The 25,479-nt window shown below is 48.3% G+C and overlaps 1 protein-coding gene across 13 annotated transcripts in view; it reads right to left on the reverse strand.

Annotated features, from left to right (window-relative positions):
• Positions 1–25,479, reverse strand: part of LOC110500179 (signal peptide, CUB and EGF-like domain-containing protein 1) — a 133,191-nt gene that overhangs the window by 57,116 nt on the left and 50,596 nt on the right. The gene's annotated exons all lie outside the window — the stretch shown is intronic.

A 25,479-nucleotide genomic window follows, 5' to 3' on the forward strand; every position in this document is an offset into this window, starting at 1 on the left:
ATACGCACAATTTCTTGCACACACAGACACATACAAGTCCCAGTCAGAGAGCATATGCCAGGATCAATTAAGCCAAGTGTTAATTTAACGAATCCACACAGTCCAACTCCCCCCAAACCCCCAGTCCTCCCCTCCTCCCTCCACAGTTCAGTGGTGATCTGAGGTTCTTTCAGTCCTAGTGACTGTACATCCCACCCGTTTGATGTGGCTTCAGCCTCGGCCCATTGATTTACACAGCAGCCCGGCTCACTAATAACTTAATGCCCCAGTACTTAAATCTTCATTAGAGGGGAGATGAGGGGGGAGAGCAGAAGAGACTTTGGGGGCCGGGACTCTCTAGAGAGGAGTGGAGCAGGAAAACGCAGCCGAAGATATCATTAGGGTCTGGGAAGGGTCGGGACAAGTTACACTGAGCTTTTTGAGAATATTTTGGAATCTCTCCCTGTCGAGAGCAAGGATCCAATGATGAATGTCTTATGATGAATGTCTTGTGTGTGTGAGTGTGTGATGAGTGTGAGTGTGTGATGAGTGTGAGTGTGTGATGAGTGTGAGTGTGTGATGAGTGTGAGTGTGAGTGTGTGATGAGTGTGTGATGAGTTTGAGTGTGTGATGAGTGTGTGATGAGTGTGAGTGTGTGATGAGTGTGAGTGTGTGATGAGTGTGAGTGTGTGATGAGTGTGGGCGAGTACATCAAAGTTACTTACACTAGACCCCCCACTACATCCTGGTCCTCTCCAAAGCTGTCAAAGAGCACTGGGTAGCCCTCTCTGGTTTTCCCTCTGTGGTGTGGTGAGAATAACAGACCATGGGGGGCCCTTCATGTGCCTCATTAGGGGTCCAAAGTACCTCCTTAGATAGGGGTGCTAGGAAGCTCCCTTTACAGACAAATCTAACACCACTGTCCTCAAGCATCTCCTTTCTAAAGACTCAATCTGAAAGATTCCCTACTCATCGAAGGTGTTTGGGCGACACTGTGAAAAAAAGTAACAAATAATGCTAAATGTTCATATATGTAGCGTGAAATATGAAGTTATTCTTGTTCCTGTACAATAATGTATTTTGGATGATGCAAGTGTACGCATTTCACATTTGAGTTATCCTTTAAATGCACTGAAAGTAAACTTGATTCGGTTGGGTTAGGAAACGTTTCCTTATGGAAAAGGAATATCTACGGCAGCCTCAACAACGCAACAGTTGACAAAAGATGTGTCTGTTTTGAAAACTAAATCCACAAGAAAGCGGTGTGTACAACTTCCTCTAGAGTCAAATTTAAACCTGGGAAAGGGAGAAGGTGGAGAGGGACACCTGAACTCAGCACAATCTGTCCTGAAACAGCAAACAGAGCCGGGGGCCACCTGGGCCGTGAGCTCCGCTGGCCTCTCTAAAGGTACAATGTGATGAGATGGCTGGCTGGAGGAAGGCCTGTGAGGGAGGCAAGTGAAATGTTTAGTTACTGTATCAAACCTGAAGTCCCAACGCGACGGGTTGATAAACACTCCCTACCATATCACATGTCGAGCTCTGACGAAATCAAGTTTGTGGTAAACGTCAATGACAGGGGGGCAGAGAGAAAGACAGAGACAGAGAGAGAACAGACAGACAGAGAGAGAGAGACATATCTCAGCGAGTATGGAACAGAAAAGAGCTCGAAGTGAGACGGTAAAGGTTGAGTTGAGAGTTGGGCTGACTGTTCCATTCCAGCACCCTGTCCTCATTGTTTTGACTGGGGAGGTCAGAGGGTCCAGAGCCACTGAATCACTCTGTAGTTGAGAATAGGAGAGGAGGAAGTAGTGTACTGGACGAGAAGAGAGAAGGTAATAGTAATAGTAAGAGAGGAGACGAGGTAGTAGTACTGTATTAGGGGAGGAGAGGAGGTAGTAGTACTGTATTAGGGGAAGAGAGGATGTAGTAGTACTGTAGTGAAAGAGAGGAGACGAGGTAGTAGTACTGTATTAGGGGAGGAGAGGAGGTAGTAGTACTGTATTAGGGTAGGAGAGGAGGTAGTAGTACTGTAGTGGTTTAGAGGAGAGGAGGGAGTAGTACTGTAGTGGTTTAGAGGAGAGGAGGGAGAAGTACTGTAGAAATCAAAAGGATAGGAAGTAGTAGTACTGTAGTGGAGGAGAGGAGAAGAGTTAGTAGTACTGTATTAGGGGAGGAGAGGAGGTAGTAGTACTGTAGTGGAGGAGAGGAGGTAGGAGAACTGTAGTGGAGGAGAGGAGGTAGGAGAACTGTAGTGGAGGAGAGGAGGTAGGAGAACTGTAGTGGAGGAGAGGAGGAAGGAGTACTGTAGTGAAGGAGAGGAGGTAGGAGAACTGTAGTGGAGGGGAGGAGGTAGGAGAACTGTAGTGGTGGAGAGGAGGTAGGAGAACTGTAGTGAAGGAGAGGAGGTAGGAGAACTGTAGTGGAGGAGAGGAGGTAGGAGAACTGCAGTGGAGGAGAGGAGGTAGGAGTAATGTAGTGGAGGAGAGGAGGTAGGAGAACTGTAGTGGAGGAGAGGAGGTAGGAGAACTGCAGTGGAGGAGAGGAGGTAGGAGTACTGTAGTGGTGGAGAGGAGGTAGGAGAACTGTAGTGAAGGAGAGGAGGTAGGAGAACTGTAGTGGAGGAGAGGAGGTAGGAGAACTGTAGTGAAGGAGAGGAGGTAGGAGAACTGTAGTGGAGGAGAGGAGGTAGGAGAACTGTAGTGGAAGAGAGGAGGTAGGGGTACTGTAGTGGAGGAGAGGAGGTAATAGAACTGTAGTGGAGGAGAGGAGGTAGGAGAACTGTAGTGGAGGAGAGGAGGTAGTACTGTAGTGGAGGAGAGGAGGTAGGAGAACTGTAGTGGAGGAGAGGAGGTAGGAGAACTGTAGTGGAGGAGAGGAGGTAGGAGAACTGTAGTGGAGGAGAGAAGGTAGGAGAACTGTAGTGGAGGAGAGGAGGTAGTGCTGTAGTGGAGGAGAGGAGGTAGGAAAACTGTAGTGGAGGAGAGGAGGTAGTAGTACTGTAGTGAAGGAGAGGAGAGGAGGTAGTAGTACTGTAGTGGAGGAGAGGAGAGGAGGTAGTAGTACTGTAGTGAAGGAGAGGAGAGGAGGTAGTAGTACTGTAGTGGAGGAGAGGAGAGGAGGTAGTAGTACTGTAGTGAAGGAGAGGAGGTAGGAGAACTGTAGTGAAGGAGATGAGGTAGTAGTACTGTAGAAAACGAAAGGAGAGGAGGTAGTAGTACTATAGTGGAGGAGAGGAGGTAGTAGTACTTTAGTGGAGGAGAGGAGGTAGTAGTACTGTAGTGGAGGAGAGGAGGTAGTAGTACTTTAGTGGAGGAGAGGAGGTAGTAGTACTGTAGCGGAGGAGAGGAGGTAGTAGTACTGTAGTGGAGGAAAGGAGAGGAGGTAGTTGTACTGTAGTGGAGGAGAGGAGGTAGTAGTACTGTAGTGGAGGAGAGGAGGTAGTAGTACTGTAGTGGAGGAGAGGAGGTAGGAGAACTGTAGTGGAGGAGAGGAGGTAGGAGAACTGTAGTGGAGGAGAGGAGGTAGGAGAACTGTAGTGGAGGAGAGGAGGAAGGAGTACTGTAGTGAAGGAGAGGAGGTAGGAGAACTGTAGTGGAGGGGAGGAGGTAGGAGAACTGTAGTGGTGGAGAGGAGGTAGGAGAACTGTAGTGAAGGAGAGGAGGTAGGAGAACTGTAGTGGAGGAGAGGAGGTAGGAGAACTGCAGTGGAGGAGAGGAGGTAGGAGTAATGTAGTGGAGGAGAGGAGGTAGGAGAACTGTAGTGGAGGAGAGGAGGTAGGAGAACTGCAGTGGAGGAGAGGAGGTAGGAGTACTGTAGTGGTGGAGAGGAGGTAGGAGAACTGTAGTGAAGGAGAGGAGGTAGGAGAACTGTAGTGGAGGAGAGGAGGTAGGAGAACTGTAGTGAAGGAGAGGAGGTAGGAGAACTGTAGTGGAGGAGAGGAGGTAGGAGAACTGTAGTGGAAGAGAGGAGGTAGGGGTACTGTAGTGGAGGAGAGGAGGTAATAGAACTGTAGTGGAGGAGAGGAGGTAGGAGAACTGTAGTGGAGGAGAGGAGGTAGTACTGTAGTGGAGGAGAGGAGGTAGGAGAACTGTAGTGGAGGAGAGGAGGTAGGAGAACTGTAGTGGAGGAGAGGAGGTAGGAGAACTGTAGTGGAGGAGAGAAGGTAGGAGAACTGTAGTGGAGGAGAGGAGGTAGTGCTGTAGTGGAGGAGAGGAGGTAGGAAAACTGTAGTGGAGGAGAGGAGGTAGTAGTACTGTAGTGAAGGAGAGGAGAGGAGGTAGTAGTACTGTAGTGGAGGAGAGGAGAGGAGGTAGTAGTACTGTAGTGAAGGAGAGGAGAGGAGGTAGTAGTACTGTAGTGGAGGAGAGGAGAGGAGGTAGTAGTACTGTAGTGAAGGAGAGGAGGTAGGAGAACTGTAGTGAAGGAGATGAGGTAGTAGTACTGTAGAAAACGAAAGGAGAGGAGGTAGTAGTACTATAGTGGAGGAGAGAGGTAGTAGTACTTTAGTGGAGGAGAGGAGGTAGTAGTACTGTAGTGGAGGAGAGAAGGTAGTAGTACTTTAGTGGAGGAGAGGAGGTAGTAGTACTGTAGCGGAGGAGAGGAGGTAGTAGTACTGTAGTGGAGGAAAGGAGAGGAGGTAGTTGTACTGTAGTGGAGGAGAGGAGGTAGTAGTACTGTAGTGGAGGAGAGGAGGTAGTAGTACTGTAGTGGAGGAGAGGAGGTAGTAGTACTGTAGTGGAGGAGAGGAGGTAGGAGAACTGTAGTGGAAGAGAGGAGGTAGGAGTATTGTAGTGGAGGAGAGGAGGTAATAGAACTGTAGTGGAGGAGAGGAGGTAGGAGAACTGTAGTGGAGGAGAGGAGGTAGTACTGTAGTGGAGGAGAGGAGGTAGGAGAACTGTAGTGGAGGAGAGAAGGTAGGAGAACTGTAGTGGAGGAGAGGAGGTAGTGCTGTAGTGGAGGAGAGGAGGTAGGAAAACTGTAGTAGAGGAGAGGAGGTAGTAGTACTGTAGTGAAGGAGAGGAGAGGAGGTAGTAGTACTGTAGTGGAGGAGAGGAGAGGAGGTAGTAGTACTGTAGTGAAGGAGAGGAGAGGAGGTAGTAGTACTGTAGTGGAGGAGAGGAGGTAGTAGTACTGTAGTGAAGGAGAGGAGGTAGGAGAACTGTAGTGAAGGAGATGAGGTAGTAGTACTGTAGAAAACGAAAGGAGAGGAGGTAGTAGTACTTTAGTGGAGGAGAGGAGGAGGTAGTAGTACTGTAGTGGAGGAGAGGAGAGGAGGTAGTAGTTCTTTAGTGGAGGAGAGGAGGTAGTAGTACTGTAGCGGAGGAGAGGAGGTAGTAGTACTGTAGCGGAGGAGAGGAGGTAGTAGTACTGTAGCGGAGGAGAGGAGGTAGTAGTACTGTAGTGGAGGAAAGGAGAGGAGGTAGTTGTACTGTAGTGGAGGAGAGGATGTAGTAGTACTGTAGTGGAGGAGAGGAGGTAGTAGTACTGTAGTGGAGGAGAGGAGGGAGTAGTACTGTAGTGGAGGAGAGGAGGTAGTAGTTCTTTAGTGGAGGAGAGGAGGTAGTAGTACTGTAGCGGAGGAGAGGAGAGGAGGTAGTAGTTCTTTAGTGGAGGAGAGGAGGTAGTAGTACTGTAGTGGAGGAGAGGAGAGGATGTAGTAGTTCTTTAGTGGAGGAGAGGAGGTAGTAGTACTGTAGCGGAGGAGAGGAGGTAGTAGTACTGTAGTGGAGGAAAGGAGAGGAGGTAGTTGTACTGTAGTGGAGGAGAGGAGGTAGTAGTACTGTAGTGGAGGAGAGGAGGTAGTAGTACTGTAGTGGAGGAGAGGAGGTAGTAGTTATTTAGTGGAGGAGAGGAGGTAGTAGTACTGTAGCGGAGGAGAGGAGAGGAGGTAGTAGTTCTTTAGTGGAGGAGAGGAGGTAGTAGTACTGTAGTGGAGGAGAGGAGGTAGTAGTTCTTTAGTGGAGGAGAGGAGGTAGTAGTACTGTAGCGGAGGAGAGGAGGTAGTAGTACTGTAGTGGAGGAAAGGAGAGGAGGTAGTTGTACTGTAGTGGAGGAGAGGAGGTAGTAGTACTGTAGTGGAGGAGAGGAGGTAGTAGTACTGTAGTGGAGGAGAGGAGAGGAGGTAGTAGTTCTTTAGTGGAGGAGAGGAGGTAGTAGTACTGTAGCGGAGGAGAGGAGGTAGTAGTACTGTAGTGGAGGAAAGGAGAGGAGGTAGTTGTACTGTAGTGGAGGAGAGGAGGTAGTAGTACTGTAGTGGAGGAGAGGAGGTAGTCGTACTGTAGTGGAGGAGAGGAGGTAGGAGTAGTGGAGGAAAGGAGGTAGTCGTACTGTAGTGGAGGAGAGCTGGTATGAGTAGTGGAGGAGAGGAGGTAGTCGTACTGTGGTGAAGGGGAAGAAAGGAGGTAGGAGTAGTGGAGGAGAGGAGGTAGTCGTACTGTAGTGGAGGACAGGAGGAAGGGTACTGTAGCGGAGGAGAGGAGAGGAGGTAGTAGTTCTTTAGTGGAGGAGAGGAGGTAGTAGTACTGTAGTGGAGGAGAGGAGAGGATGTAGTAGTTCTTTAGTGGAGGAGAGGAGGTAGTAGTACTGTAGCGGAGGAGAGGAGGTAGTAGTACTGTAGTGGAGGAAAGGAGAGGAGGTAGTTGTACTGTAGTGGAGGAGAGGAGGTAGTAGTACTGTAGTGGAGGAGAGGAGGTAGTAGTACTGTAGTGGAGGAGAGGAGGTAGTAGTTATTTAGTGGAGGAGAGGAGGTAGTAGTACTGTAGCGGAGGAGAGGAGAGGAGGTAGTAGTTCTTTAGTGGAGGAGAGGAGGTAGTAGTACTGTAGTGGAGGAGAGGAGGTAGTAGTTCTTTAGTGGAGGAGAGGAGGTAGTAGTACTGTAGCGGAGGAGAGGAGGTAGTAGTACTGTAGTGGAGGAAAGGAGAGGAGGTAGTTGTACTGTAGTGGAGGAGAGGAGGTAGTAGTACTGTAGTGGAGGAGAGGAGGTAGTAGTACTGTAGTGGAGGAGAGGAGAGGAGGTAGTAGTTCTTTAGTGGAGGAGAGGAGGTAGTAGTACTGTAGCGGAGGAGAGGAGGTAGTAGTACTGTAGTGGAGGAAAGGAGAGGAGGTAGTTGTACTGTAGTGGAGGAGAGGAGGTAGTAGTACTGTAGTGGAGGAGAGGAGGTAGTCGTACTGTAGTGGAGGAGAGGAGGTAGGAGTAGTGGAGGAGAGGAGGTAGTCGTACTGTAGTGGAGGAGAGCTGGTATGAGTAGTGGAGGAGAGGAGGTAGTCGTACTGTGGTGAAGGGGAAGAAAGGAGGTAGGAGTAGTGGAGGAGAGGAGGTAGTCGTACTGTAGTGGAGGACAGGAGGAAGGAGTAGTGGAGGAGAGGAGGTAGTCGTACTGTAGTGGAGTAGAGCAGGTAGTAGTACTTTAGTGGAGGAGAGGAGAGGAGGTAGTAGTACTTTAGTGGAGGAGAGGAGAGGAGGTAGTAGTACTGTAGTGGAGGAGAGGAGGTAGTAGTACTGTAGTGAAGGAGAGAAGAGGAGGTAGTTGTACTGTAGTGGAGGAGAAGAGGTAGTAGTAGTGGAGGAGAGGAGGTAGTCGTACTGTAGTGGAGGAGAGGACGTCGGAGTAGTGGAGCAGAGGAGGTAGTCTTACTGTAGTGGAGGAGAGGAGAGGAGGTAGGAGTAGTGGAGGAGAGGAGGTAGTCGTACTGTAGTGAAGGAGATGAGAGGAGGTAGGAGTAGTGGCGGAGAGGAGATGGTCGTACTGTAGTGAAGGAAAGGAGAGGAGGTAGGAGTAGTGGAGGAGATGAGATAGTCGTACTGTAGTGAAGGAGAGGAGAGGAAGTAGGAGTAGTGGAGGAGAGGAGGTAGTCGTACTGTAGTGGAGGACAGGAGGAAGGAGTAGTGGAGGAGAGGAGGTAGTCGTACTGTAGTGGAGGAGAGGAGGTAGTAGTACTGTAGTGAAGGAGAGGAGGAAGTAGTAGTGTAGTGAAGGAGAGGAGGAAGTAGTAGTGTAGTGAAGGAGAGGAGAGGAGGTAGTAGTAGTGTAGTGGAGGAGAGCAGAGGAGGTAGTAGTTGTGTAGTGGAGGAGAGGAGGTAGGAGTAGTGTGGTGGAGGAGAATACATAGTAGTTCTGTAGTGGAGGAGAGGAGAGGAGGTAGTAGTAGTGTAGTGGAGGAGAGCAGAGGAAGTAGTAGTACTGTAGTGGAGGAGAGGAGGTAGGAGTAGTGGAGGAGAGGAGGTAGTCGTACTGTAGTGAAGGAGAGGAGGGGAGGTAGGAGTAGTGGAGGAGAGGAGGTAGTAGTACTGTAGTCGAGGAGAGGAGGTAGTAATAGTGGAGGAGAGGAGGTAGTCGTACTGTAGTGAAGGAGAGGAGAGGAGGTAGGAGTAGTGGAGGAGAAGAGGTAGTCATACTGTAGTGGAGGAGAGGAGGTAGTAGTACTGTAGTGGAGGAGAGGAGGTAGTAGTAGTGTAGTGGAGGAGAGGAGGTAGTAGTACTGTAGTGGAGGAGAGGAGGTAGTAGTAGTGTAGTGGAGGAGAGGAGGTAGAAGTACTGTAGTGGAGGAGAGGAGGTAGAAGTACTGTAGTGAAGGAGAGGAGAGGAGGTAGGAGTAGTGGAGGAGAGGAGGTAGTCATACTGTAGTAGAGTAGAGGACGTAGTAGTACTTTAGTGAAGGAGAGGAGAGGAGGTAGTAGTACTGTAGTGGAGGAGAGGAGGTAGGAGTAGTGTAGTGAAGGAGAGGAGAGGAGGTAGGAGTAGTGGAGGAGAAGAGGTAGTCATACTGTAGTGGAGGAGAGGAGGTAGTAGTAGTGTAGTGGAGGAGAGGAGGTAGTAGTACTGTAGTGGAGGAGAGGAGGTAGAAGTACTGTAGTGGAGGAGAAGAGGTAGTAGTACTTTAGTGGAGGAGAGGAGAGGAGGTAGTAGTACTGTAGTGGAGGAGAGGAGGTAGTAGTAGTGTAGTGAAGGAGAGGAGAGGAGGTAGGAGTAGTGGAGGAGAGGAGGTAGTCGTACTGTAGTGGAGGAGAGGAGGAAGGAGTAGTGGAGGAGAGGAGGTAGTCGTACTGTAGTGGAGTAGAGGAGGTAGTAGTACTTTAGTGGAGGAGAGGAGAGGAGGTAGTAGTACTGTAGTGGAGGAGAGGAGGTAGGAGTAGTGGAGGAGAGGAGGTAGTAGCACTGTAGTGGAGGAGAGGAGGTAGTTGTACTGTAGTGAAGGAGAGGAGAGTAGGTAGTAGTACTGTAGTGGAGGAGAGGAGGTAGTAGTACTGTAGCGGAGGAGAGGAGGTAGTTAGTACTGTAGTGGAGGAAAGGAGAGGAGGTAGTTGTACTGTAGTGGAGGAGAGGAGGTAGTAGTACTGTAGTGGAGGAGAGGAGGTAGTCGTACTGTAGTGGAGGAGAGGAGGTAGGAGTAGTGGAGGAGAGGAGGTAGTCGTACTGTAGTGGAGGAGAGCTGGTATGAGTAGTGGAGGAGAGGAGGTAGTCGTACTGTGGTGAAGGGGAAGAAAGGAGGTAGGAGTAGTGGAGGAGAGGAGGTAGTCGTACTGTAGTGGAGGACAGGAGGAAGGAGTAGTGGAGGAGAGGAGGTAGTCATACTGTAGTGGAGTAGAGCAGGTAGTAGTACTTTAGTGGAGGAGAGGAGAGGAGGTAGTAGTACTTTAGTGGAGGAGAGGAGAGGAGGTAGTAGTACTGTAGTGGAGGAGAGGAGGTAGTAGTACTGTAGTGAAGGAGAGAAGAGGAGGTAGTTGTACTGTAGTGGAGGAGAAGAGGTAGTAGTAGTGGAGGAGAGGAGGTAGTCGTACTGTAGTGGAGGAGAGGAGGTAGGAGTAGTGGCGGAGAGGAGATGGTCGTACTGTAGTGAAGGAAAGGAGAGGAGGTAGGAGTAGTGGAGGAGATGAGATAGTCGTACTGTAGTGAAGGAGAGGAGAGGAAGTAGGAGTAGTGGAGGAGAGGAGGTAGTCGTACTGTAGTGGAGGACAGGAGGAAGGAGTAGTGGAGGAGAGGAGGTAGTCGTACTGTAGTGGAGTAGAGCAGGTAGTAGTACTGTAGTGGAGGAGAGGAGGTAGTAGTACTGTAGTGAAGGAGAGGAGGAAGTAGTAGTGTAGTGAAGGAGAGGAGGAAGTAGTAGTGTAGTGAAGGAGAGGAGAGGAGGTAGTAGTAGTGTAGTGGAGGAGAGCAGAGGAGGTAGTAGTTGTGTAGTGGAGGAGAGGAGGTAGGAGTAGTGTGGTGGAGGAGAATACATAGTAGTTCTGTAGTGGAGGAGAGGAGAGGAGGTAGTAGTAGTGTAGTGGAGGAGAGCAGAGGAAGTAGTAGTACTGTAGTGGAGGAGAGGAGGTAGGAGTAGTGGAGGAGAGGAGGTAGTCGTACTGTAGTGAAGGAGAGGAGGGGAGGTAGGAGTAGTGGAGGAGAGGAGGTAGTAGTACTGTAGTCGAGGAGAGGAGGTAGTAATAGTGGAGGAGAGGAGGTAGTCGTACTGTAGTGAAGGAGAGGAGAGGAGGTAGGAGTAGTGGAGGAGAAGAGGGAGTCATACTGTAGTGGAGGAGAGGAGGTAGTAGTAATGTAGTGGAGGAGAGGAGGTAGTAGTAGTGTAGTGGAGGAGAGGAGGTAGTAGTACTGTAGTGGAGGAGAGGAGGTAGTAGTAGTGTAGTGGAGGAGAGGAGGTAGAAGTACTGTAGTGGAGGAGAGGAGGTAGAAGTACTGTAGTGAAGGAGAGGAGAGGAGGTAGGAGTAGTGGAGGAGAGGAGGTAGTCATACTGTAGTAGAGTAGAGGACGTAGTAGTACTTTAGTGAAGGAGAGGAGAGGAGGTAGTAGTACTGTAGTGGAGGAGAGGAGGTAGGAGTAGTGTAGTGAAGGAGAGGAGAGGAGGTAGGAGTAGTGGAGGAGAAGAGGTAGTCATACTGTAGTGGAGGAGAGGAGGTAGTAGTAGTGTAGTGGAGGAGAGGAGGTAGTAGTACTGTAGTGGAGGAGAGGAGGTAGAAGTACTGTAGTGGAGGAGAAGAGGTAGTAGTACTTTAGTGGAGGAGAGGAGAGGAGGTAGTAGTACTGTAGTGGAGGAGAGGAGGTAGTAGTAGTGTAGTGAAGGAGAGGAGAGGAGGTAGGAGTAGTGGAGGAGAGGAGGTAGTCGTACTGTAGTGGAGGAGAGGAGGAAGGAGTAGTGGAGGAGAGGAGGTAGTCGTACTGTAGTGGAGTAGAGCAGGTAGTAGTACTGTAGTGAAGGAGAGGAGGAAGTAGTAGTGTAGTGAAGGAGAGGAGGAAGTAGTAGTGTAGTGAAGGAGAGGAGAGGAGGTAGTAGTTGTGTAGTGGAGGAGAGGAGGTAGGAGTAGTGTGGTGGAGGAGAATACATAGTAGTTCTGTAGTGGAGGAGAGGAGAGGAGGTAGTAGTAGTGTAGTGGAGGAGAGCAGAGGAAGTAGTAGTACTGTAGTGGAGGAGAGGAGGTAGGAGTAGTGGAGGAGAGGAGGTAGTCGTACTGTAGTGAAGGAGAGGAGGGGAGGTAGGAGTAGTGGAGGAGAGGAGGTAGTAGTACTGTAGTCGAGGAGAGGAGGTAGTAATAGTGGAGGAGAGGAGGTAGTCGTACTGTAGTGAAGGAGAGGAGAGGAGGTAGGAGTAGTGGAGGAGAAGAGGTAGTCATACTGTAGTGGAGGAGAGGAGGTAGTAGTAATGTAGTGGAGGAGAGGAGGTAGTAGTAGTGTAGTGGAGGAGAGGAGGTAGTAGTACTGTAGTGGAGGAGAGGAGGTAGTAGTAGTGTAGTGGAGGAGAGGAGGTAGAAGTACTGTAGTGGAGGAGAGGAGGTAGAAGTACTGTAGTGAAGGAGAGGAGAGGAGGTAGGAGTAGTGGAGGAGAGGAGGTAGTCATACTGTAGTAGAGTAGAGGACGTAGTAGTACTTTAGTGAAGGAGAGGAGAGGAGGTAGTAGTACTGTAGTGGAGGAGAGGAGGTAGGAGTAGTGTAGTGAAGGAGAGGAGAGGAGGTAGGAGTAGTGGAGGAGAAGAGGTAGTCATACTGTAGTGGAGGAGAGGAGGTAGTAGTAGTGTAGTGGAGGAGAGGAGGTAGTAGTACTGTAGTGGAGGAGAGGAGGTAGAAGTACTGTAGTGGAGGAGAAGAGGTAGTAGTACTTTAGTGGAGGAGAGGAGAGGAGGTAGTAGTACTGTAGTGGAGGAGAGGAGGTAGTAGTAGTGTAGTGAAGGAGAGGAGAGGAGGTAGGAGTAGTGGAGGAGAGGAGGTAGTCGTACTGTAGTGGAGGAGAGGAGGAAGGAGTAGTGGAGGAGAGGAGGTAGTCGTACTGTAGTGGAGTAGAGCAGGTAGTAGTACTGTAGTGAAGGAGAGGAGGAAGTAGTAGTGTAGTGAAGGAGAGCAGAGGAGGTAGTAGTTGTGTAGTGGAGGAGAGGAGGTAGGAGTAGTGTGGTGGAGGAGAGCAGAGGAGGTAGTAGTTGTGTAGTGGAGGAGAGGAGGTAGGAGTAGTGTGGTGGAGGAGAATACATAGTAGTTCTGTAGTGGAGGAGAGGAGAGGAGGTAGTAGTAGTGTAGTGGAGGAGAGCAGAGGAAGTAGTAGTACTGTAGTGGAGGAGAGGAGGTAGGAGTAGTGGAGGAGAGGAGGTAGTCGTACTGTAGTGAAGGAGAGGAGGGGAGGTAGGAGTAGTGGAGGAGAGGAGGTAGTAGTACTGTAGTCGAGGAGAGGAGGTGGTAATAGTGGAGGAGAGGAGGTAGTCGTACTGTAGTGAAGGAGAGGAGAGGAGGTAGGAGTAGTGGAGGAGAAGAGGTAGTCATACTGTAGTGGAGGAGAGGAGGTAATAGTACTGTAGTGGAGGAGAGGAGGTAGTAGTAGTGTAGTGGAGGAGAGGAGGTAGTAGTACTGTAGTGGAGGAGAGGAGGTAGTAGTAGTGTAGTGGAGGAGAGGAGGTAGAAGTACTGTAGTGGAGGAGAGGAGGTAGAAGTACTGTAGTGAAGGAGAGGAGAGGAGGTAGGAGTAGTGGAGGAGAGGAGGTAGTCATACTGTAGTAGAGTAGAGGACGTAGTAGTACTTTAGTGAAGGAGAGGAGAGGAGGTAGTAGTACTGTAGTGGAGGAGAGGAGGTAGGAGTAGTGTAGTGAAGGAGAGGAGAGGAGGTAGGAGTAGTGGAGGAGAAGAGGTAGTCATACTGTAGTGGAGGAGAGGAGGTAGTAGTAGTGTAGTGGAGGAGAGGAGGTAGTAGTACTGTAGTGGAGGAGAGGAGGTAGAAGTACTGTAGTGGAAGAGAAGAGGTAGTAGTACTTTAGTGGAGGAGAGGAGAGGAGGTAGTAGTACTGTAGTGGAGGAGAGGAGGTAGTAGTAGTGTAGTGAAGGAGAGGAGAGGAGGTAGGAGTAGTGGAGGAGAGGAGGTAGTCGTACTGTAGTGGAGGAGAGGAGGAAGGAGTAGTGGAGGAGAGGAGGTAGTCGTACTGTAGTGGAGTAGAGGAGGTAGTAGTACTTTAGTGGAGGAGAGGAGAGGAGGTAGTAGTAGTGTAGTGAAGGAGAGGAGAGGAGGTAGGAGTAGTGGAGGAGAGGAGGTAGTCGTACTGTAGTGGAGGAGAGGAGGAAGGAGTAGTGGAGGAGAGGAGGTAGTCGTACTGTAGTGGAGTAGAGGAGGTAGTAGTACTTTAATGGAGGAGAGGAGAGGAGGTAGTAGTACTGTAGTGGAGGAGAGGAGGTAGGAGTAGTGGAGGAGAGGAGGTAGTAGCACTGTAGTGGAGGAGAGGAGGTAGTTGTACTGTAGTGAAGGAGAGGAGAGGAGGTAGTAGTACTGTAGTGGAGGAGAGAAGGTAGTAGTAATGTAGTGAAGGATAGGAGAGGAGGTAGTAGTACTGTAGTGGAGGAGAGGAGGTAGTAGTAGTGTAGTGGAGGAGAAGAGGTAGTAGTAGTGGAGGAGAGGAGGTAGTAGTACTGTAGTGGAGGAGAGGTGGTAGTAGTACTGTAGTGGAGGAGAGGAGGTAGTAGTACTGTAGTGGAGGAGAGGAGGTAGTAGTACTGTAGTGGAGGAGAGGAGGTAGTAGTACTGTAGTGGAGGAGAAGAGGTAGTAGTAGTGGAGGAGAAGAGGTAGTAGTAGTGGAGGAGAGGAGGTAGTAGTACTGTAGTGGAGGAGAGGAGGTAGTAGTACTGTATTAGGGGAGGAGAGGAGGTAGTAGTACTGTAGTGGAGGAGAAGAGGAAGTAGTAGTGTAGTAGAGGAGAGGAGATAGTAGTAGTGTAGTGGAGGAGAGGAGGTAATACAGCCCTGTTAATGCAGCCCTGTTAATACATCCCTGTTAATACATCCCTGTTAATACATCCCTGTTAATACAGCCCTGTTAATACATCCCTGTTAATACATCCCTGCTAATACAGCCCTGTTAATACATCCCTGCTAATACAGCCCTGTTAATACATCCCTGTTAATACAGCCCTGTTAATACAGCCCTATTAATACATCCCTGTTAATACAGCCCTGTTAATACAGCCCTGTTAATACAGCCTGGACAACCAGCAGAACACGTCAAGTGTTGGACTGGAGGACAAATATGAGAGAGAGGGGGAGACAGAGATGTTGAGAGAGAGGAGAGGGGAATGGAGGGAGAGAGAGAGAGATGGAGGAGGAGGTGAAAGAGTAAGAAAGAGGGGGGAGAAAGGGAAAGAGAGAGGGGGGAGGAGGAGAGAAAAAGAAAGAAGTAGACAGAGACAGTTGGTGGAAGACAGAGAGAATGAGAGACAGAGAGGCCTATTTTAGTGCCTCAGGTCTCTCCTGCCTCCAGTATTTCTGCTGAGGGATGAGGGATGAGAAGATGGTGGTGTTTATGTGGCAGGCTGGATGCCAGTCAGAGAGACTGAGAGGCTGATCTCTCTCTCGCCAGAGCTGCCTCAGTCACAACACCATGAGGAGTCCAGGACACACAGAGGAGCTGCCTGAAGAGAGAGGGGTCCTCTGAGATCTGAGAGGGATGAGCGGCTGTTCTGCATCTCTTTCGAGAGTCGCCAGTCATCACTGTCCCGTGTAAATGCGTCTGAGCATGTGTGTGCTTGTGCACGTGCATACGTGTACGCGTGTGCGTGTGCGTGGTGAGGACCAGTGTGTTTGTACTCCTCTGCCCTGAGTAGTGATCACACAGCACAGCCGCCCATAAAGCTTCCACTTAAAAGAACCCTTTTAAATAAACCCTTTAAAGGCTCCCAACGTAATATCAAACGGGAAGGACGTTCAAAGCCTCGCTGCAACAATTTATACAACTATTAGAGCTAGGCTAAAGTTCCTCTTCAAAGAGCCTCTCTCTCTTGCATGGTGGCTTTTAAGCTGTACGGAGCAGCTATCCTCACTACTGTATAGGAGAGTTGTTTGTTAACGGACTGTCAATCCTACGGTATAAACCACTGAGACGATTTGACTGGTTTAAATCAACCACAATCGGTGCTTTGTTGTATTGAATGGAAGATGTAGGCATCTGTAGGTAGATACATGGACGGCTGTAGCCAACTTGGTAGCAAGCATTAAGGCGCCCTTGTCCCTTCAACTAAAAACTGCAGGCTCGTTGGAGGAAAAACTACACCACACACACACCCCCCACACACACACCCCTTTTAATTTAAATCTGTCAGACTCGCGCTCTCTCTCTCTCTCTCTCTCTCTCTCTCTCTCTCACTGGCCGACTGAAACCACAATGCTATAGGTACTAAGCCATGAATTTCAATGAGTAGCTTTTCTTCAACGCGCTGCATTGATGTCCTTCAAACTGAGCATATCCCTCCCCAATCTCTTCCTCAAATACAAGAGGGCGGACAGACACTTTCCCTCTCTCTCTCTCGCTCTCTCTCTCTCTGTCGTGGGAAGTGGAGTCTCAGGCGAAAGCAAAGGTGATATTAGTGATTCCTGTCAGTTCTTCAGGACAGTGATGTCATAACACAGTTTTTTACGATTGCTTACACACTAAAATTCATGCAACACTAGTGGACCATGCTGTGAACTACGGATTGACGCTGAGGGAGTCTGGACTGAGAGTTCAGCCAAATCTTAGCAGATATACAGTGGCATCTGTCATAAGGACTTTTCGACAGGAAAACAGGTAGAAGATCTGTCTACAGTTACAGTAATCAGACGCTTATTGTATGCACCATATCAGCACTTGTGATACCTCTTCCTGTGACATTGTACAGTAAGTTACATGTGTTATTCTCTAGGATAGGATTGAGGGTCGGGAACGACAAGGAACGACAAGGAGGAAGAGGGCCCATATTCACGCAAGAACAAGAGAGAGAGATCATGAATATGGTTTTGGCCAATAATGCTATCAGGCTCAGAGAACTACAAGCCAACATTATCGGTGACCTTGCCATTTTCAATAATGCTATCAGGCTCAGAGAACTACAAGCCAACATTATCGGTGACCATGCCATTTTCAATAATGTCCATCAGGTCTCTCAGTCAACACTGGCACACATCCTGAAAAGACATCAGGTTCAAATGAAACAACTTTATCGAGTACCTTTTGAGCGGAATTCAGAGAGGGTCAAACGGCTGCAGCATGAGTATGTGGAGGTTTGTATTGTTGACTTTTTTACATTGACTGTATACTAGACCTATCCTGAACTACACAATCTTGTCTTTCACTGTATTTCAGGGAGTTTTGCAGATGGATGCTGAGGAAATCCTGCATGAATTCATATGTATTGATGAGGCAGGGTTCAACCTCACAAAAGCAAGGAGAGGCAGAAATATCATTGGCCACAGGGCTATAATCAATGTCCCAGGGCAACATGGGGGTAACATCACTCTCTGCGCTGCCACTTCACAGCAGGGGGCTGTCCTCCGTCATGCCAAAACTGGCCCTTACAACACACCTCACATTCTCACATTTTTGGACCGTTTGTACCACATCGTCACAGCAGGTAATGAAATGCACCAGATGCAATACACGGTCATCTGGGACAATGTGTCATTCCACCGCTCTGCTTTGGTCCAGAACTGGTTTCAACACCATCCACAGATGACAGTACTATACCTTCCACCATACTCTCCATTTCTAAACCCTATCGAAGAGTTTTTCTCTGCATGGCGGTGGAAGGTATACGATCTCCAGCCCCAGGCTCAGGTACCCTCATTCAGGCCAGGAAGGTTTACGATCTCCAGCCCCAGGCTCAGGTACCCCTCATTCAGGCCAGGAAGGTTTACGATCTCCAGCCCCAGGCTCAGGTACCCCTCATTCAGGCCAGGAAGGTTTACGATCTCCAGCCCCAGGCTCAGGTACCCCTCATTCAGGCCAGGAAGGTTTACGATCTCCAGCCCCAGGCTCAGGTACCCCTCATTCAGGCCAGGAAGGTTTACGATCTCCAGCCCCAGGCTCAGGTACCCCTCATTCAGGCCAGGAAGGTTTACGATCTCCAGCCCCAGGCTCAGGTACCCCTCATTCAGGCCAGGAAGGTTTACGATCTCCAGCCCCAGGCTCAGGTACCCCTCATTCAGGCCAGGAAGGTTTACGATCTCCGGCCCCAGGCTCAGGTACCCCTCATTCAGGCCAGGAAGGTTTACGATCTCCAGCCCCAGGCTCAGGTCCCCCTCATTCAGGCCAGGAAGGTTTACGATCTCCAGCCCCAGGCTCAGGTACCCCTCATTCAGGCCAGGAAGGTTTACGATCTCCAGCCCCAGGCTCAGGTACCCCTCATTCAGGCCAGGAAGGTTTACGATCTCCAGCCCCAGGCTCAGGTACCCCTCATTCAGGCCAGGAAGGTTTACTAAGTCCACGCCGCAGCTGTGCAAGGATGGATTCGACATTCAAGACGGTTCTTCCCGCGTTGTCTTGCTAACGACGATATTGCTTGTGATGTTGATGAAATTCTTTGGCCAGATCCAGCTAGGCGAAGTGATAATGTATAGTATGTTTACTGTCGTATTTTCTGTACAATATTGTCCGTTTTTTTCAGATTATTTTTTATGTTTGTTGTTGCTGTTATTTACTGTAATTGTAACCTGTACTGGATACAGTATTTTACGTTTGTCTGTTTGTTGAGTTAACAGTGTTATGCACACTACTGTGGTAGCATGACAACTGGGACAGGTTTTGTTGTGATTCTCCATGTTGACATGTTGACTGATTTGGGTACATGGAGAGAAATACATGATGTTTTCCTCAGTCTGCAGCATTGGTCTTGTGTGGTGTTTTTATAGTTGCACTTTCTCTGTGTACTTCATTTACAGCACTCTAATCACTGACAATTAGACTTGCTAAAAGTGGTTTAGGTTAGCAACAGCAGTGTGTAACGGGTTCAAAAAGATTGAAGTCATATGAAATGTGTGTGTTTCGTATGGTAACAAAATATTATTTTTATGAAGTCGTGTATAGTTTTGACAAAAGTGTTCCATTATGCAAATGATCTGAAGTGTTGTGCTACTTTTTTTTATTTATTTTTTATTTCACCTTTATTTAACCAGGTAGGCTAGTTGAGAACAAGTTCTCATTTGCAACTGCGACCTGGCCAAGATAAGGCATAGCAGTGTGAACAGACAACACAGAGTTACACATGGAGTAAACAATTAACAAGTCAATAACACAGTAGAAAAAAGGGGAGTCTATATATACATTGTGTGCAAAAGGCATGAGAAGGTAGGCAAATAATTACAATTATGCAGATTAACACTGGAGTGATAAATGATCAGATGGTTATGTACAGGTAGAGATTGGTGTGCAAAAGAGCAGAAAAATAAAAATAAATAAATAAAAACAGTATGGGGATGAGGTAGGTGAAAATGGGTGGGCTATTTACCAATAGACTATGTACAGCTGCAGCGATCGGTTAGCTGCTCGGATAGCAGATGTTTGAAGTTGGTGAGGGAGATAAAAGTCTCCAACTTCAGCGATTTTTGCAATTCGTTCCAGTCACAGGCAGCAGAGAACTGGAACGAAAGGCGGCCAAATGAGGTGTTGGCTTTAGGGATGATCAGTGAGATACACCTGCTGGAGCGCGTGCTACGGATGGGTGTTGCCATCGTAACCAGTGAACTGAGATAAGGCGGAGCTTTACCTAGCATGGACTTGTAGATGACCTGGAGCCAGTGGGTCTGGCGACGAATATGTAGCGAGGGCCAGCCGACTAGAGCATACAAGTCGCAGTGGTGGGTGGTATAAGGTGCTTTAGTGACAAAACGGATGGCACTGTGATAAACTGCATCCAGTTTGCTGAGTAGAGTGTTGGAAGCAATTTTGTAGATGACGTCGCCGAAGTCGAGGATCGGTAGGATAGTCAGTTTTACTAGGGTAAGTTTGGCGGCGTGAGTGAAGGAGGCTTTGTTGCGGAATAGAAAGCCGACTCTTGATTTGATTTTCGATTGGAGATGTTTGATATGGGTCTGGAAGGAGAGTTTAGAGTCTAGCCAGACACCTAGGTACTTATAGATGTCCACATATTCAAGGTCGGAACCATCCAGGGTGGTGATGCTGGTCAGGCGTGCGGGTGCAGGCAGCGAACGGTTGAAAAGCATGCATTTGGTTTTACTAGCGTTTAAGAGCAGTTGGAGGCCACGGAAGGAGTGCTGTATGGCATTGAAGCTCGTTTGAAGGTTAGATAGCACAGTGTCCAAGGACGGGCCGGAAGTATATAGAATGGTGTCGTCTGCGTAGAGGTGGATCAGGGAATCGCCCGCAGCATGAGAAACATCATTGATATATACAGAGAAAAGAGTCGGCCCGAGAATTGAACCCTGTGGCACCCCCATAGAGACTGCCAGAGGACCGGACAGCATGCCCTCCGATTTGACACACTGAACTCTGTCTGCAAAGTAATTGGTAAACCAGGCAAGGCAGTCATCCGAAAAACCGAGGCTACTGAGTCTGCCGATAAGAATACGGTGATTGACAGAGTCGAAAGCCTTGGCAAGGTCTATGAAGACGGCTGCACAGTACTGTCTTTTATCGATGGCAGTTATGATATCGTTTAGTACCTTGAGCGTGGCTGAGGTACACCCGTGACCGGCTCGGAAACCAGATTGCACAGCGGAGAAGGTACGGTGGGATTCAAGATGGTCAGTGACCTGTTTGTTGACTTGGCTTTCGAAGACCTTAGATAGGCAGGGCAGGATGGATATAGGTCTGTAACAGTTTGGGTCCAGGGTGTCGCCCCCTTTGAAGAGGGGGATGACTGCGGCAGCTTTCCAATCCTTGGGGATCTCAGACGATATGAAAGAGAGGTTGAACAGGCTGGTAATAGGGGTTGCGACAATGGCGGCGGATAGTTTCAGGAATAGAGGGTCCAGATTGTCCAGCCCAGCTGATTTGTACGGGTCCAGGTTTTGCAGCTCTTTCAGGACATCTGCTATCTGCTATTTGGTGTAGGGTTGTGCTAATTGTGTGTAGTGTTTTGACAAACCGGGACCTGTTTTCAAAATTGTGCTTAAACAATTGAAAAAAACTGTTAAAGGACCAATTGGCACCGCCAGTAACATAGGGCCTCTCCTATGCTGTTGCATTAGTGAAACTAAGTTTACATCCAGATAGTGACTGGGTGGAGAGGAGGGCAGGAAGCTGGTTGTTCAGTTCAATTTAACAGGGTCCAGCTGTACATCTCTGTTAAGGGAACAAGAGCTTTACTAACCTGGTGCCAAATCTGTTTGTACTGTCTTGCTCCTATGGTCATTGAAGTTGGCAAGACAGCACAAACAGATCTGGAATCAGGCTACAGTTGTAACTGCCATTTGGGTCAGGAACCTTCCCTAACCTGGATTATTTGAATTACAAGAAGTGTGTGTGTGTGTGTGTGTGTGTGTGTGTGTGTGTGTGTGTGTGTGTGTGTGTGTGTGTGTGTGTGTGTGGACAGTATGGAGATGTTGCGGTGTCCATTCCCCTGTAGCTCTGACGGTTGTAATTAACTCCACACACACACACCGGGTCAGTCACACTCACACTCGTAAAACATTTTGACTCACCAAAGACAAACTCTGGCCTAAAAATACAGCGAACATGGCAGAAGAGTAAAAATGTCAAATGGACAGTCTTCCGAAGTAAATAACTCATATTTACCCCCAGAGAGAGAGAAAGAGAGAAAGAGAGCGAGAGAGAGAGAAAGAGAGAGGGAGAGAAAGAGAGAAAAAAAAATGAAAGAGAAAGGGGGGAGAGAGAAAGAGAGAAACTCACAACCAAATCATTAGAGGTCATTGTCAAAGCCTTTACACAGACTGGAATAATATTTAAACAAAGTATTTCTAAAATGGAGGAAGAGTTTGTGTTTGAGAGGGAGGCAGCGTGTGGCCAGGGTGTTAGAATGTGCCCAGTCACTTTCAGCACCTCGACCCCGCTCTGATGTCCGTGTGTGTGTGTGTGTGTGTGTGTGTGTGTGTGTGTGTGTGTGTGTGTGTGTGTGTGTGTGTGTGTGTGTGAAAACATTGAGATCCGCCTGGACAGATTATCCTTGTATTCAGTGCAGTTCAAGGAAAGGTCTGCAGCCATACAAAACCAGGCGGGACTCAGGAAAACCCTGTAGCCTGAAAACACTGAAGCGTTTTCCCATTGACTCAATGTGGGACAAAAGACACTGTCAAACGTGTGATTGAATGAGAACAACTCTGGTCTAAGTGTGCTTTCAGAGACATCTTATCCCAATCTTTCTCCAGCCACTCACCCTGTCTTTATTTCCTAGAACCTTACACAATGAAGAAAACCCCCACACACGTGAAAGAACACACCCACACCCACAGACAGACGCATCATCACACAGGAAACTAAACTCACTCTGAACTGATCTCATACCAAGTTCACAGACATAAACTTGGGAGTCTCGTCCCCAAATCTTAGCCTCAATATTTGCCTCCAGCCTAAGAAGACAGAGAGCTCGGCCTGACCTGTCTGTCGGAGTGACTGACATACCCGCCTCTCTGTCACACCAGGACCAGGACACTCCTCCCACACCATTCAACCCCAAACTCCGCTCCCCCAACCCCCATACCGCTCCCCACCCCCATACCGCAAACGCAAACGCACACACACACACACACACACACACACACACACACACACACACACACATACTCACACAGCAGCTTCCAGGATCCCACTGTCCCACCAGGATGTTTGCTAGAGTATGTGTGTTTGTGTGTGTGTGTGTGTGTGTGTGTGTGTGTGTTGGGGGGGTAATACAAAGTACAAACACTGCCCCCTCTCGATCCTAGATTATTCTCAATGTCTGCACTCTCAGGACCACTTATCTGACAGAGCAAACTGAGGGATTCAGAAAGAGGAGACACATACACACACACAATTTTCCTACAGTAATTTACAGGCATTGAAAGGGAGACAAATTTAAGTGTGTTTAGGTGTAAGTGAAGTCTATATACGGTTTGATACTATAGGAACTAATTGATGATGACAGTAGTCAGATAGAAGTGTTCCCACTAGTTAAGAGAGTTCAGCAGGACCCTTGGGGCCGTCATTTAAGAGTTCCCTTCACCTCAGATTTCCTGCCTTTGTTTGTTTAAAGTGAGAATTCCTCTGTCATAAAGAGAGAGAGAGTGTGTGTGTGTGTGCGTGTGTATGTGTGTGCGTGTGAGCACAGCAACAGCAGCCTCCCTCTGTCTGCTTCCTCTCCTCACACAACTTCAAATAAACACACTTCCATTGGTCGACTCAACTGTGTTTGTCTCCTGTGTTTATTTTTCCCTTTTCTCCATTCCCCCGTTCCCTCCATCCCAATCCCCCAACTCTCCCCCCCTCCCAATCCCCCAACTCTCCCTCCCTCCATCCAAATCCCACAACTCTCCCTCCACCCCAATCGCCCAACTCTCCCTCCATCCCAATCCCCAAACTCTCCCTCAACCCCAATCCTCCAACTCTCCCTCCATCCCAATCCCCCAACTCTCCCTCCATCGCAATCCCCTAACTCTCCCTACACCCAAATCCCCCAACTCTCCCTCCACCCATATCCCCCAACTCTCCCTCAACCCCAATCGCCCAACTCTCCCTCCACCCCAATCCCCCAACTCTCCCTCCATCCCAGTCCCCCAACTCTCCCTCCACCCCAATCCCCCAACTCTCCCTCCACCCCAATCCCCCAACTCTCCCTCCATCCCAGTCCCCCAACTCTCCCTCCACCCCAATCCCCCAACTCTCCCTCCACCCCAATCCCCCAACTCTCCCTCCACCCCAATCGCCCAACACAGGGCAGAATAAAGTCCCCCTCTTCTTCAACACATGAGGAAGGCAGAAAGCCTCGAGACTACCTGGGGAATTCCAGTTGTGGACTGGACCAAACAAAAGCTGTCCTGTGTTAATAACTACAGCAGTGGTCACCAGCTTTTTCTGAGTCAAGACCACTTTCGCAGTCAAAAAGCAAGCCGAGATCTACCGCTCAGATTAGTATTAAACCTGCCTTAAAAAATGTAACATTAACCTAATAGAAAGAGTCTGGCAGTAGGCCAGATACATTATCACAACATATTGGCTATATGTCTGCCCTGACAATATTGTTCTTCTCCATGTCTCTGGACCTACTCACTGCCCCAGTCATACTCTGGACCTAGTTTTGTCACATGGAATAAACGTTGTGGATTTAATTTTTGTTCCTCATATTCCTGGACTATCGGACCACCCTTTTATTACGTTTGCAATCGCAACAAATAATCTGCTCAGACCCCAACAAGGAGCATCAAAAGTCGTGCTATAAATTCTCAGACAACCCAACGATTCCTTGATGCCCTTCCAGACACCCTCTGCCTACCCAAGGACGTCAGAGGACAAAAATCAGTTAACCACCTAACTGAGGAACTCAATTCAACCTTGCGCAATAACCTAGATGCAGCTGCACACCTAAAAACTAAAACCATTTGTCATTAGAAACTAGCTCCCTGGTATACAGAAAATACCCGAGCTCTGAAGCAAGCTTCCAGAAAATTGGAACGGAAATGGCGCCACACCAAACTGGAAGTCTTCCAACTAGCTTGGAAAGACAGTACCGTGCAGTATCGAAGAGCCCTCACTGCTGCTCAATCATCTTATTTTTCCAACTTACTTGAGGAAAATAAGAAACCAAAATTTATTTTTGATACCGTCGCAAAGCTAACTAAAAATATTTTCTTTGAGAAAGAGATCATGATCAATAGAAAGCAAATTACGGACTCCTCTTTAAATCTGCGTATTCCTCCAAAGCTCAGTTGTCCTGAGTCTGCAAAACCTCTGCCAGGACCTAGGATCAAGGGAGACACTCAGTGTTTTAGTACTATATCTCTTGACACAATGATGAAAATAATCATGGCCTCTAAACCTTCAAGCTGCACACTGGACCCTATTCCAAATAAACTACTGAAAGAGCTGCTTCCTGTGCTTGGCCCTCCTATGTTGAACATAATAAACGGCTCTCTATCCACCGTACAGTATGTGTACCAAACTCACTAAAAGTGGCAGTAATAAAGCCTTTCTTGAAAAAGCCAAACCTTGACCCAGAAAATATAAAAAACTATCGGCCTATATCGAATCTTCCATTTCTCTCAAACATTTTAGAAAAAGCTGTTGCGCAGCAACTCACTGCCTTCCTGAAGAGAAACAATGTATACGAAATGTTTCAGTCTGGTTTTAGACCGCATCATAGCACTGAGACTGCACTTGTGAAAGTGGTAAATTACCTTTTAATGGCGTCAGACCGAGGCTCTGCATCTGTCCTCGTGCTCCTAGACCTTAGTACTGCTTTTGATACCATCGATCACCACATTCCTTTGGAGAGATTGGAAACCCAAATTGGTCTACACGGACAAGTTCTGACCTGGTTTAGATCTTATCTGTCGGAAAATATCAGTTTGTCTCTGTGAATGGTTTGTCCTCTGACAAATCAACTGTACATTTCAGTGTTCCTCAAGGTTCCGTTTTAGGACCACTATTGTTTTCACTATATATTTTATATATTTTACCTCTTGGGGATGTCATTTGAAAACATAATGTTAACTTGCACTGCTATGCATATGACACACAGCTGTACATTTCAATGAAACATGGTGAAGCCCCAAAATTGCCCTCGCTAGAAGCCTGTGTTTCAGACATAAGGAAGTGGATGGCTGCAAACTTTCTACTTTTAAACTCAGACAAAACAAAGATGCTTGTTCTAGGTGCCAAGAAACAAAGATATCTTCTGTTGAATCTGACAATTAATCTTGATGGTTGTACAGTCGTCTCAAATAAAATTGTGAAGGACTTTGGCGTTACTCTGCATCCTGATCTCTCTTTTGACGAACATATCAAGACTGTTTCAAGGACAGCTCTTTTCCATCTACGTAACGTTGCAAAAATCTGAAATTTTCTGTGCAAAGATGATGCAGAAAAATGTATCCATGGTGCGTTACTTGAGTGGGTTGAGTCACTGACGTGAACTTCCTGTCTGGTTTGGCGCCACCCTTGGGTTGTGCCATGGCGGAGATCTTTGTGGGCTATACTCGGCCTTGTCTCAGGATGGTAAGTTGGTGGTTGAAGATATCCCTCTAGTGGTCGGGGGCTGTGCTTTGGCAAAGTGGGTGGGGTTATATCCTGACTGTTTGGCCCTGTCCGGGGTTATCATCGGATGGGGCCACAGTGTCTC

Source organism: Oncorhynchus mykiss, chromosome 21 (assembly GCF_057628025.1).
Source record: "Oncorhynchus mykiss isolate SJ-2025 chromosome 21, ASM5762802v1, whole genome shotgun sequence".
In the NCBI taxonomy this organism is placed as follows: Eukaryota; Metazoa; Chordata; class Actinopteri; order Salmoniformes; family Salmonidae; genus Oncorhynchus; species Oncorhynchus mykiss.